The following is a 13,200-nucleotide window of genomic DNA, read 5'->3' on the forward strand; positions in this document are numbered from 1 at the left end:
GCCATGGCCGCTGAGCCTGCGCGTCCGGAGCCTGTGCTCCGCAACGGGAGAGGCCACAGCAGTGAGAGGCCCACACACCGCAAAAAAAAATAAAATAAAAAAAATAGAGCATTGCTCTAGTAAATATTGCTTGAAATAAACGTGCGTCATCTGGATTTGGGAATCTTTTATTACAGGGAGGTTTTTCAATTAGAAATGTACTTGAGGTCTATTATACTGTAGAGGATGCAAAGATTAACAAGAAAAGGTCCCTGCCCTCAAGGAGCTTTGTTGTAATATTATGGGTGAATGAATGTCATAAAAACAAACTCTAGACTATCTGATTGCTGTTGTTGTTGTAGTGAATTAACTAAAATGAACACACCGCGTGAAGATTCAAGAGCTGGAAAGTTCAATGAAGCTAATACTCAAGATTCTGCAGTTATTACAGTTCTTAGTGTAGCAATGAACCAGATATCACATGGATGACATTCTAATCTTCTTCCCTCTTCTTTGCTTAGCATCTGGGCTTTTCGTGTACTGTTTTTATATATGCATAGATATGAAAGGTAATATTACCCACTGGTTAAAAGCATGGACCATTCTCTGACATTTCCTAACTCTATGACCTTGGCAAAGCATTTACTTTTTCTCGGCCTATGTTTTTTATTTTAGCCTAAAAAAAAAAAAAAAGCTAATAATCACACCTATATCATACAGTTGTGAGGATTAAATGTACCACTGCCTTTAAAATTTTTAGCACCGTACCTGACCAGGTAAGTTCTCAACTTCCTTCTGTTTGAAAGGAGTGGAATAAATTTTGTCTGGTGGCAAGAAATAAGCTATAAAGAAATTAGTTTAGCCCGTCTTTCCTTCTCCCAAGTTGAAAGGCAAACAATTTTTGGTTGTTTGACTTTTTAACCTCCTAAATTATACAAAATACTATTTGCATGGCTTATGTTGAAGGAAAACAAAATTGATAAAAGGAGTGGGGCTGTACATTTCCTAAATCTTTGCTAGTTTAGGGAAGATGGTTCTGATTTGTTTCTCCTTCTAAGTTCATGATCTTGATTATTAGTCCCTCCAGCCACTCAGCCACTGAAGCTAAAAAGAGAAGAGCCGTGTTTGAGATGGGGAAGAGGGAAGCAGAGAGAAGAGAGATTGAATAGTTGAAGTGGGAGTAGTGGAAAAGAGGAAAAGAGAAGATGACTGCCCAGGTTGATTTGGGGGACTGCACTTAATAGCGTATAGTCCCCAAGACTGGAGAGGCCTAATGGTTCCTGAAGAGCAGAAGCTGTGTCTCAGTCACCCGTGTCCTCCACCAACACCCAGCACTGTCCCTGGCATCAAGATGGCATCATCAAATGTGGGTCACTGAGTGTCACCCCAGCACTTCTAGGAGAAAGAGCAGGATTATATAGGCTGAAAGCCCAACCCTGAGTACAAAAGGGGCTTGCTGGGTTTCTAGGGAGAACGAGCCATTCTGTTTTTCTGAATGAGAAAGTGAACATCTGGATGGAGCAGAATATTTAAGAAGTCTCAGAGGGAATGAGGACAAGGAATATGGACAAGAGCAGCAGTCACAGGGGCAGTTGCTGTGGTGACAGCAGCTCCTAAACCGGGTGGCTCATGGCGCTGAGCCACAGTGTGTGAGGCCTTCCTCTTTCGTGATCACCAGGAGCGATGACTGTGGAAGCAGAGCAGGAGGATGTTACACTTGGAGTTCCAGCCTTCGAGTTGATGGAAAACTAGCCACACAATGACTGTAGGCTCATTACTTTCCACCTTATTAACCCTCTAAGGCTGGAAACCCAAGAAACTTTTGCTCCCTTTTTGTAATCCAGCAGATAGGTAAAAACTCCATGTTATAAATGAGGAAACAGGCCCAGAGAAGTTAAACAACTTGTCCAAAGGCACAGAGCGAAAAAATAGCAAAGCAAGGATTTAATCTTGGACATGATTCTTGAACAAGATCTTTCTATGGTGCCATAAACCCGTGCTATTGGTTAAGCAATTGTAAGAGGTGCAAGTACTATTTTTAAACAAGAAGGCCATACCTATCACTTTATTCCCTGCGTATGCACCCATTCCTGGGTATTCTGGGACATTAAAGTGAAAAACAGGAAGTCTCCACGAAAGAAACAAAAAGGAGAGCAAAGGGTTTTTTTTGGCCATGCCGTGTAGCATGCAGGATCTTAGTTCCACGACCAGGGGTCGAACCCGTGCCCTCTGCAGTGGAAGCGTGGGGTCTTAGCCCCTGGACTGCCAGGGAAGTCTCTTTATTAATCTAAATGTATAAGCAAGCATATATTGTCTATTATGATCAGGTACATAAGTACATACATATATAGATACAGTGTATACAAAATTATTAATCAGCACCATGCTCAAAATAAATTAGATTTCTACCACCTTTTATTTTTAAAATTATAATAATTGCACTCGGTTATTTTTTTTTAATTTTTTATTTATTTTTTTATACAGCAGGTTTCATTAGTCATCAGTTTTATACACATCAGTGTATACATGTCAATCCCAATTGCCCAATTCAGCACACCACCATACCCACCCCCTGGCCGCTTTCCCCCCTTGGTGTCCATACGTTTGTTCTCTACATCTGTGTCTCAATTTCTGCCCTGCAAACCGGTTCATCTGCACCATTTTTCTAGGTTCCACATATATGCGTTTATATACAATATTTGTTTTTCTCTTTCTGACTTACTTCACTCTGTATGACAGTCTCTAGATCCATCAACGGCTCCACAAACGACCCAATTTTATTCCTTTTTCTGGCTGAGTAATATTCCCTTGTATATATGTACCACATCTTCTTTATCCATTCGTCTGTCAATAGGCATTTAGGTTGCTTCCATGACCTGGCTATTGTAAATAGTGCTGCAATGAACATTGGGGTGCATGTGTCTTTTTGAATTATGGTTTTCTCTGGGTATATGCCCAGTAGTGGGATTGCTGGGTCATATGGTAATTCTATTTTTAGTTTTTTAAGGAACTTCCATACTGTTCTCCATAGTGGCTGTATCAATTTACATTCCCACCAACAGTGCAAGAGGGTTCCCTTTTCTCCACACCCTCTCCAGCATTTGTTGTTTGTAGATTTTCTGATGATGCCCATTCTAACTGGTGTGAGGTGATACCTCATTGTAGTTTCGATTTGCATTTCTCTAATAATTAGTGATGTTGAGCAGCTTTTCATGTGCTTCTTGGCCATCTGTATGTCTTCTTTGGGGAAATGTCTATTTAGGTCTTCTGCCCATATTTGGATTGGGTTGTTTCTTTAATATTGATCAGCATGGGGTGTTTACATATTTTGGAGATTAATCCTTTGTCCGTTGATTCGTTTGCAAATATTTTCTCCCATTCTGAGGGTTATCTTTTCGTCTTGTTTATGGTTTCCTTGGCTGTGCAAAAGCTTTGAAGTTTCATTAGGTCCCATTTGTTTATTTTTGTTTTTATTTCCATGACTCTAGGAGGTGGATCAAAAAAGATCTTGCTGTGATTTATGTCAAAGAGTGTTCTTCCTATGTTTTCCTCGAAGAGTTTTATAGTGTCTGGTCTTACATTTAGGTCTCTAAACCATTTTGAGTTTATTTTTGTGTATGGTGTTAGGGAGTGTTCTAATTTCATTCTTTTACATGTAGCTGTCCAGTTTTCCCAGCACCACTTATTGAAGAGACTGTCTTTTCTCCATTGTATATCCTTGCCTCCTTTGTCGTAGATTAGTTGACCAAAGGTGCGTGGGTTTATCTCTGGGCTTTCTATCCCGTTCCATTGATCTATATTTCTGTTTTTGTGCTAGTACCATATTGTCTTGATGACTGTAGCTTTGTTATAGTCTGAAGTCAGGGAGTCTGATGCCTCCAGCTTCTTCATTTTCCCTCAAGACTGCTTTTGCTATTCGGGGTCTTTTGTGTCTCCATACAAATTTTAAGATTTTTTTGTTCTAATTCTGTAAAAATTGCCATTGGTAATTTGATTGGGATTGCACTGCATCTGTAAATTGCTTTGGGTAGTATAGTCATTTTCACAATATTGATTCTTCCAGTCCAAGAACATGGTATATCTCTCCATATTGTTTGTGTCATCTTTAATTTCTTTCATCAGTGTCTTATAGTTTTCTGCATACAGGTCTTTTGTCTCCCTAAGTAGGTTTATTCTTTTTGTTGCAGTGGTAAATGGGAGTGTTTCCTTAATTTCTCTTTCAGATTTTTCATCATTAGTGTATCATCATGTAGTGTATAGGGATGCAAGAGATTTCTGTGCATTAATTTTGTATCCTGCAACTTTACCAAATTCATTGATTAGCTTTAGTAGTTTTCTGGTGGAATCTTTAGGATTCTCTATGTATAGTACCATGTCATCAGCAAACAGTGACAGTTTTACTTCTTCTTTTACAATTTGTATTCCTTTTATTTCTTTTTCTTCTCTGATTGCCGTGGCTAGGACTTCCAGAACTATGTTGAATAATAGTGGTGAGAGTGGACATCCTTGCCTTATTCCTGATCTTAGAGGAAATGCGTTCAGTTTTTCACCATTGAGAATGATGTTTGTGGTGGGTTTGTCGTATATGGCCTTTATTATGTTGAGGTAAGTTCCCTCTATGCCGACATTCTGGAGAGTTTTTATCATAAACGGGTGTTGAATTTTGTCAAAAGCTTTTTCTGCATCTATTGAGATGGCCATAAGGTTTTTACTCTTCAGTATGTTAATATGGTGTATCACATTGATTGGTTTGTGTATATTGAAGAATCCTTCCATCCCTGGGATAAATCCCACTTGATCATGGTATATGATCCTTTTAATGTGTTGTTGGATTCTGTTTGCTAGTATTTTGTTGAGGATTTTTGCATCATATTCATCAGTGATATTGGTCTGTAATTTTCTTTTTTTGTAGTATCTTTGTCTGCTTTTGGTATTAGGGTGATGGTGGCCTCATAGAATAAGTTTGGGAATGTTCCTTCCTCTGCAATTTTTTGGAAGAGTTTGAGAAGGATGGGTGTTAGCTCTTCTCTAAATGTTTGATAGAATTCACCTGTGAAGCCATCTACCTGGTCCTGGACTTTTGTTTGTTGGAAGATTTTTAATCACAGTTTCAATTTCATTACTTGTGGTTTGTCTGTTCATATTTTCTATTTCTTCCTGGTTCAGTCTTGGAAGGCTATACCTTCCTAAGAATTTGTCCATTTCTTCCAGGTTGTCCATTTTATTGGCAGAGTTGCTTGTAGTAGTCTCTTAGGATGCTTTGTATTTCTGCGGTGTATGTTGTAACTTCTCCTTTTTCATTTCTAATTTTATTGATTTGAGTCCTCTCCCTCTTTTTCTTGATGAGTCTGGCTAGTGTTTTATCAATTTTGTTTATCTTCTCAAAGAACCAGCTTTTAGTTTTATTGATCTTTGCTATTGTTTTCTTTGTTTCTATTGCATTTATTTCTGCTCTGATCTTTATGATTTCTTTCCTTCTGCTAACTTTGGGTTTTGTTTATTGTTCTTTTTCTAGAACCTTTCGGTGTAAGGTTAGATTCTTTATTTGAGATTTTACTTGTTTCTTGAGGTAGGCTTGTATACCTATAAACTTCCCTCTTAGAATGGCTTTTGCTGCATCCCATAGGTTTTGGATCGTCGTGTTTTCATTGTCATTTGTCTCTAGGTATTTTTTGATTTCCTCTTTGATTTCTTCAGTGATCTCTTGGTTATTTAGTAATGTATTGTTTAGCCTCCCGTGTTTGTGTCTTTTACGTTTTTTCCCCTGTAATTCACTTCTAATCTCATAGCATTGTGGTCAGAAAAGATGCTTGATATGATTTCAATTTTCTTAAATTTACTGAGGCTTGATTTGTGACCCAAGATGTGACCTATCCTGGAGAATGTTCTGTGCGCACCTGAGAAGAAAGTGCAATCTACTGTTTTTAGATGGAATGTCCTATAAATATCAATTAAATCTATCTGGTCTATTGTGTCATTTAAAGCTTCTGTTTCCTTATTTATTTTCATTTTGGATGATCCGTCCATTGGTGTAAGTGAGGTGTTAAGGTCCCCCACTATTATTGTGTTACTGTCATTTCCTCTTTACAGCTGTTAGCAGTTGCCTTATATATTGAGGTGCTCCTATGTGGGGTGCATATATAATTATAATTGTTATATCTTCTTCTTGTATTGATACCTTGATCATTATGTAGTGTCCTTCCTTGTCTCCTGTAACATTCTTTATTTTAAAGTCTATTTTATCTGATATGAGTATTGCTACTCCAGCTTTCTTTTGATTTCCATTTGCATGGAATATCTTTTTCCATCCCTTCACTTTCAGTCTGTATCTTTGTCTGGTTTTGGTATCAGGGTGATGGTGGCCTCATAGAATGAGTTTGGGAGCTCACGCCAAGGAGTGCTTCCCAGAACTTCTGCTGCCAGGGTCCTCGTCCCCATGGTGAGCCACAGCTACACCCCGCCTCTGCAGGAGACCCTCCAACACTAGCAGGTAGGTCTGGTTCAGTCTCCTCTGGTGTCACTGCTCCTTCTCCTGGGTCCTGATGTGCACACTACTTTGTGTGTGCCCTCCAAGAGTGGAGTCTCTGTTTCCCCCGGTCCTGTTGAAGTCCTGCAATCAGTTCCCACTAGCCTTCAAAGTCTGATTCTCTAGGAATTCCTCCTCCTGTTGCCGGACCCCCACGTTGGGAAGCCTGATGTGGGGCTCAGAACCTTCACTCCAGTGGGTGGACTTCTGTGTTATAAGTGTTCTCCAGTCTGTGAGTCACCCACCCACCATTTATGGGATTTGATTTTACTGTGATTGCGCCCCTCCTACTGTCTCATTGTGGCTTCTCCTTTGTCTTTGGATGTGGAGTATCTTTTTTGGTGAGTTCCAGTGTCTTCCTGTCAATGATTGTCCAGCAGCTAGTTGTGATTCTGTTGTTCTCGCAAGAAGGAGTGAGAGCACGTCCTTCTACTCCGCCATCTTGGTTCAGGGCCTTGCAGGCTGAAGCGTAAGGAGGGGCTGAATTTCCTAAAGCACAGGCTGGTGGAGGCTCTTTGGGCTGAGCAGGAGCTGGAGCTGGAGCTGCAGCAGGAGCGGGAGCCGGATCCCGCGCTGGAGCCTGTAGCCAAGGCGAGAATATCTGCTTCTGGTGTTGCAGCTGCCCAGGAACTTCTCCGAATTTGCACTAGGTTATTTCAAACTCCATAAATTAAAACTGTTTTGATTACATTTTAATCATCCAATACTGTATTTTAAATAAGTCAAAGACACTTTTTCGTACAAAGGATAGAAAATAAGCCCATTATTTATCTTTATAGAAACTTCAAGCAAGTATTATTAGGCTCATCAATTCATGGTCTATTCCCATTGATAAAAAGAAAAATGAGTGATTCTAGAAGTGTAGCCTGATTTTGGTTTTGCTCTTCTAATTCTGAGTTAGTGATTTATAATTCAGTGAGAAAGTAACAACAGCCATTTAAAATAATATTTTTAATAAAATATCTACGAAATGGTTTTTACCGGTTTCTCTTCTTTCTCTTCGTCTTTGGGGAAAAAGTACCAAGTGAGATCTGCCACTGATGCTTCTATTGAACCAAAGCCACTTTCTCCAGCAGATAATTTGCCATGCAAGGTACAGTAGCAAGGTTTTCAATTTCCTTCAAAACAAAAGCTTTTCAGTACGGAGATTAGGGTAAACCTAACAGGATATCAGATCAAATTCTTTTTTTTTTTTCTTTTTTTTTTCTTTTTTTTCTTTTTTTTTTTTTTTTTTGGCTGCATTGGGTCTTCGTTTCTGCACATGGGCTTTCTCTAGTTGTGGTGAGCGGGGGCTACTCTTCATTGCAGTGCACAGACTTCTCATTGCAGTGGCTTCTCTTGTTGCAGAGCACGGGCTCTAGGCATGCAGGCTTCAGTAGTTGTGGCTCGCGGGCTCTAGAGCACAGGCTAAGTAGTTGTGGCTCACAGGCTTAGTTGCTCCGTGGCATGTGAGAACTTCCTGGACCAGGGATCAAACCCGTGTCCCCTGCATTGGCAGGCAAATTCTTAACCAGGGAAGTCCCAGATCAAATTCTTACATGCTCAGGACTTTTCAAGTACACAATGGGGAAGTATCTTTGAAGGCATGGGTGGTGACCATAAAAACTGAGAAAGACTCGGCTGGTAAGGGGCTGGAAGAAATAATAAGTAAACATATAACAATTTTGTTTAAAAAGAGTTAAGTGGGAACAAAACAGGCACACATTTGAAAAGGAAACCTCTCTTGAAATCAGTCCCACTATTTATCTAACAAGTTAGAAGTTGTTAACAGGAAAGTACACTGATTCTGCTCCCAGCTAGGATGTAGAAAGCTGAAAAAACCATTGTTGCCATTCTAACAAGAAAAAACTAGACAAACCACACAATCATAGCTTTTCTGAACCAATCAGAGAGCTGTCTTAGGACAGCCAAGCAATCTGAAGAAAGAGAGGACTTCCCAGTGAGAGACAGGGATGAGCAGTAGCTGACCTGGGAGGAGGAGACACCAGATACCATACAAGCAGGTAAGAAGAATTCAGCTAAAATATTTAACAAATTGCCAAAGGTTTAATGTGAGCTAGGACGAAAGTATAGAACCCCCGGGAGCTGCAGACGCAATGGGAATTGGCACAGACTAACAGGCTCTTCACAGACTTTACCAGGTGCTCAAGAAAAACAGAAGCCCAGGCAGAAGACCAGAGAAAGCCGCCATTTGTGACGCATGCTTGGAGAAGAGAGCAGCCACCACTACAAAAAAAGGCGTGAAGCTCTGCCCAGACCCTTCCTCCTTACAGACCAAAGCCATAGGGAGAAGGGTAGAAAAACTTGCGGCTCCCAGGGAACAGGTGAAAACCACTGTGACTGAGATCAAGGTAAAAAAACAAACCAAAACCCTCTACGTCTAGGGGAGGAGCAGGAAACTCTCTCCTGCAAAGAACCTGCCAAAATTACTGGCAGAGTTTTGCTACCCCAGGGAGGGACAGGATCACTGAGAAAGTCCAAATCCCCTGAGACCCAGAACACAGGGCCTGCTAGGACTAAAGCTGGACCTGGGCAGCAGAAAACCCTCCCCAATCCCCCACTCCAGGACAGCAAGACCCAAGAATGAGGGAAGGGAAAAGCAGCCTTCCCATGGCAGAAGGGCAAAAGTGTGCTCAGAGACCCTTCCCCAGTTCAGGCACACAGGGAAGGCTGAAAGCTGAGGATGGAGTAGGAACACTGAAAAAGCCCTCTAGCAACCTAGCTCCTACCCTAATCCAACTACTGAAAACCAAAGTTAAAGAGAAAAAGTTGAAGGCAGCCAGAGAAAGAAGACATTAAATGCAGGAGAACATAGATAAGAATTACACACCAGGCTTCTTATTAGACACTGTGCAAACCAGAGGACAATGGAGCAACATTTTTAAAGTACTGAAAGAAAATAACTGTCAACCCAGGATTCTACACCCAATGAAATATCTTTCAAAAATGAAGACATTTTTAGAAAACAAAAATGACAGAATTCATTACCAGCAGTCCTGTACTATAAGAAATATTAAAGGAAGCTCTACAAGCAAGAGGGGTATATCAGAGAATCTGGTATCATACACAAAGAAATAGATCTACAAAAATAAATGAAGATCTCTGGAAATGGTTAAAATAAAAATAAATAGAAAAACATTCTTTCTCTTATTTTTAATCTCTCCAAAAGATCATTGTCTTTCAAAAAGAAATATAGTACTGGTGTATTGTGGTTTTATTGCAAATATGAAAGTAAAATGAAAACCACAGAGAAGATGAGAGAGAATAATTAGAAGTGTGCTGTTGTTAGGTTCTGAAGCTATATATGACTCAGTATAATTTTTTTTGAAGGCAGACTGTGATTAATTCAATATATATATTGTAAGCCTTTGGAAAAAAATGAAACAAAAAACATTTTTTTTATTTGGCTGCTCTGAATCTTTAGCTGCAGCATGTGGGATCTTTGGTTGCAACATGCAGGATCTAATTCCCTGACCAGGGATTGAACCTGAGCCCCCTGCATTGGGAGCATGGAGTCTTAACTGCTGGACCAGCAGAGAAGTCCCTAAACAAAATTTTTAATGGAGATAAAATGGATTCATAAAAACATTCAATTAATTCTAAAGGAGGAAGAAAAAGAGAAAAAAATAAACAAAGAACAAAAGAAATGCAAATCAAAACTACAATGGGGTATCACCTCAGAGTGGTCAGAATGGCCATGATAAAAAGTCTACAAAAAATAAATGCTGGAGAGGATGTGGAGAAAAAGGAACCTTCCTACACTGTTGGTGGGAATGTAAATTGGTAGAGTCACTATGGAGAACAGTATGGAGGTTCCTTTACAGACTAAATATAGAGCTACCATATGATCCTGCAATCCCACTCCTGGGAATATATCCAGAGAAAACCATAATTTGAAAAGATACATTCACCCCAATGTTCATTGCAGCACTATTTACAATAGCCAGAACATGGAAGCAACCTAAATGTTTATCAACAGATGAATGAATAAAGAAGACGTGGTATATTTATACAGTGGAATATTACTCAGCCCTAAAAAGAATGATATAATGCCATTTGCAGCAACATGGATGGACCTAGAGATTATCATACTAAGTGAAGCCAGACAGAAAGACAAATATCATATGATATTGCTTATATGTGGAATCTAAAAAAAAATAAAAATGAACTTATATACAAAACAGAAATAGACCCACAGACATAGAAAACAAACTTATGGTTACCAAAGGGGAAAGTGGGGAGGAATAAATTAGGAGTTTGGGATTAACATATACGCACTACTATATATAAAATAGATAACGAACAAGGACCTACTGTATAACTCAGGGAACTATACTCAATATTTTGTAATAAGCTGTAAGGAAAATTAATCCAAAAAAATATATATGTATGTATAACTGAATCACTTTGCTGTACACTTGAAACTAACACAACATTGTAAGTCAACTATACTTCAATTTTTTAAAAAAAGAAACCTTAAAAAAAGATAAGAAATAAAAATTAATTTGTACTGCTAAAAAAACAAAAAGAAGCAACAAAGAACAGAGGGGACAAATAGAAAACAAGTAGCAAGATTATATATTTAAACCCAATAATCACATTAAATATAAGTAGTCCAAATAAATGAATTAAAAGATTGTCATACTGTATAAAGAGCAATTATTATCTATAAAAGCTCACTTCAAATAGAAAAGATAGACAATTAAAAGAAAAAGAATGGAAAAAGATATATAGGCATACCTCGTTTTATTACACTTCACAGATACTGCATTTTTTCCAAATTGAAAGTTTGTGGTAAACCCCACATCAAGCAAATCTATTGGCATCCTTTTTCCAACAGCATTTGCTCACTTCATGTCTCTGTCACATTTCGGTAATTCTCTCAGTATTTTAAGCTTTTTCATTATTATTGTTATATTTGTTATGGTGATCTGTGATCAGTGATCTTTTTTTTTTTTTTTTTTTTTTTGTGGTACGCGGGCCTCACTGTCGTGGCCTCTCCCGTTGCGGAGCACAGGCTCCTGACGCGCAGGCTCAGCGGCCATGGCTCACGGGCCCAGCCGCTCCGCGGCATGTGGGATCCTCCCGGACCGGGGCACGAACCCGCGTCCCCTGCATCGGCAGGCAGACTCTCAACCACTGCGCCACCAGGGAAGCCCGATCAGTGATCTTTGAAGTTGCTATTGTAATTGTTTTGGAGTGCCACAAAACATGCCCATGTAAGATGGCGAAATTAATTGATAAATGTTGCGTGTGTTCTGACTGCTCCACCCACCAGCCATTCACCCATCTCTCTCCCTCTCCTTGGGCTCCCCTGTTCCCTGAGACACAGCAATATTGAAATTGTTAGGCTGATTAATAATCCTACAATGACCTCTAAGTGTTCAAGTGAATAAAAGAGTTGCACATCTCTCACTTTAAATCAAAAGCTAGAAATGATTAAGCCTAGTGAGGAAGGCATGTCGAAAGCTGAGAGAGGCCAAAAGCTAGGCCTCTTGCACCAAACGGCCAAATAGCCAAGTTGTGGATGCAAAGTAAAAGTTCTTGAAGGAAATTGAAAGTGCTACTCCAGTGAACACACAAATGATAAGAAAGAGAAACAGCCTTATTGCTGATAGGGAGAAAGTTTTAGTGATCTGGATAGAAGATCAAACCAGCCACAACAGTCACTTCAGCCAAACTTAATTCAGAGCAAGGGCCTAATTCTTTTCAATTCTATGAAGGCTGAGAGAGGTGAGGAAGCTGCAGACGAAAAGCTTGAAGCTAGCAGAGTTTGGTTCATGAGGTTTAAGAAAAGAAGCTGTCTCTACAACATAAACATGCAAGGTGAAACAGCAAGTGCTGATGCAGAAGCTGCTGCAAGTTACCCAGAAGATGGAGCTAAGATAATGAATGAAGGTGGCAACACTAAACAGATTCAATGTAGATGAAACAGCCTTCTGTTGGAAGAAGATGCCAGCTAGGACTTTCATAACTAGAGAGGAGAAGTCAATGCCTGGCTTCAAAGCTTCAAAAGACAGGCTGATTCTCTCGTTTAGGGCTAATGCAGCTGGTGAAGACATGAAGCCAATGCTCATTTACTATTCCAAAATCCCTAGGGCTTTTAAGAATTATGTTAAATCTATTCTGCCTGTGCTCTACAAATGAAACAAAGGCTGGATGACAGCGTGTCATTTTACAACATGATTTACTAAATATTTTAGGCCTACTGTTTGAGAGGTTTGAGAGAATTGACTTCAATTTTGAAAGAAGTACTTCTGTGGGTAAAATGCTATCAAACAGCATTGCATGCTACAGAGAACTAGTTCCTGAAAGAGTCAATAGATGTGGCAAACTTCACTGTTGTCTTATTTTAAGAAATTGCGACAACCACCCCAGCCTTCAGCAAAGACCACCCTGAACAGTCAGCATCCACCAACGTTGAGGTGATGCCCTCCACCGGCAAAAGGATTATGACTCTCTGAAGGCCCAGATAATGATTAGCATTTTTTAGCAATAAAGTATTTTAAGATTAAGGTTGTACATTATTATTATTATATATATATATATTTTTTGGCTGCATTGGGTCTTCGTTGCTGCACGCGGGCTATCTCTAGTTGCGGCGAGCGGGGGCTACTCTTCACTGCGGTGCGGGGCCTTCTCATTTGCGGTGGCTTCTCTTGTTGCGAAGCATGAGCTCTAGGCGCATGGGCTTC

The sequence above is a fragment of the Tursiops truncatus genome, chromosome 16 (genome assembly GCF_011762595.2).
Source record: "Tursiops truncatus isolate mTurTru1 chromosome 16, mTurTru1.mat.Y, whole genome shotgun sequence".
Classification (NCBI taxonomy): domain Eukaryota; kingdom Metazoa; phylum Chordata; class Mammalia; order Artiodactyla; family Delphinidae; genus Tursiops; species Tursiops truncatus.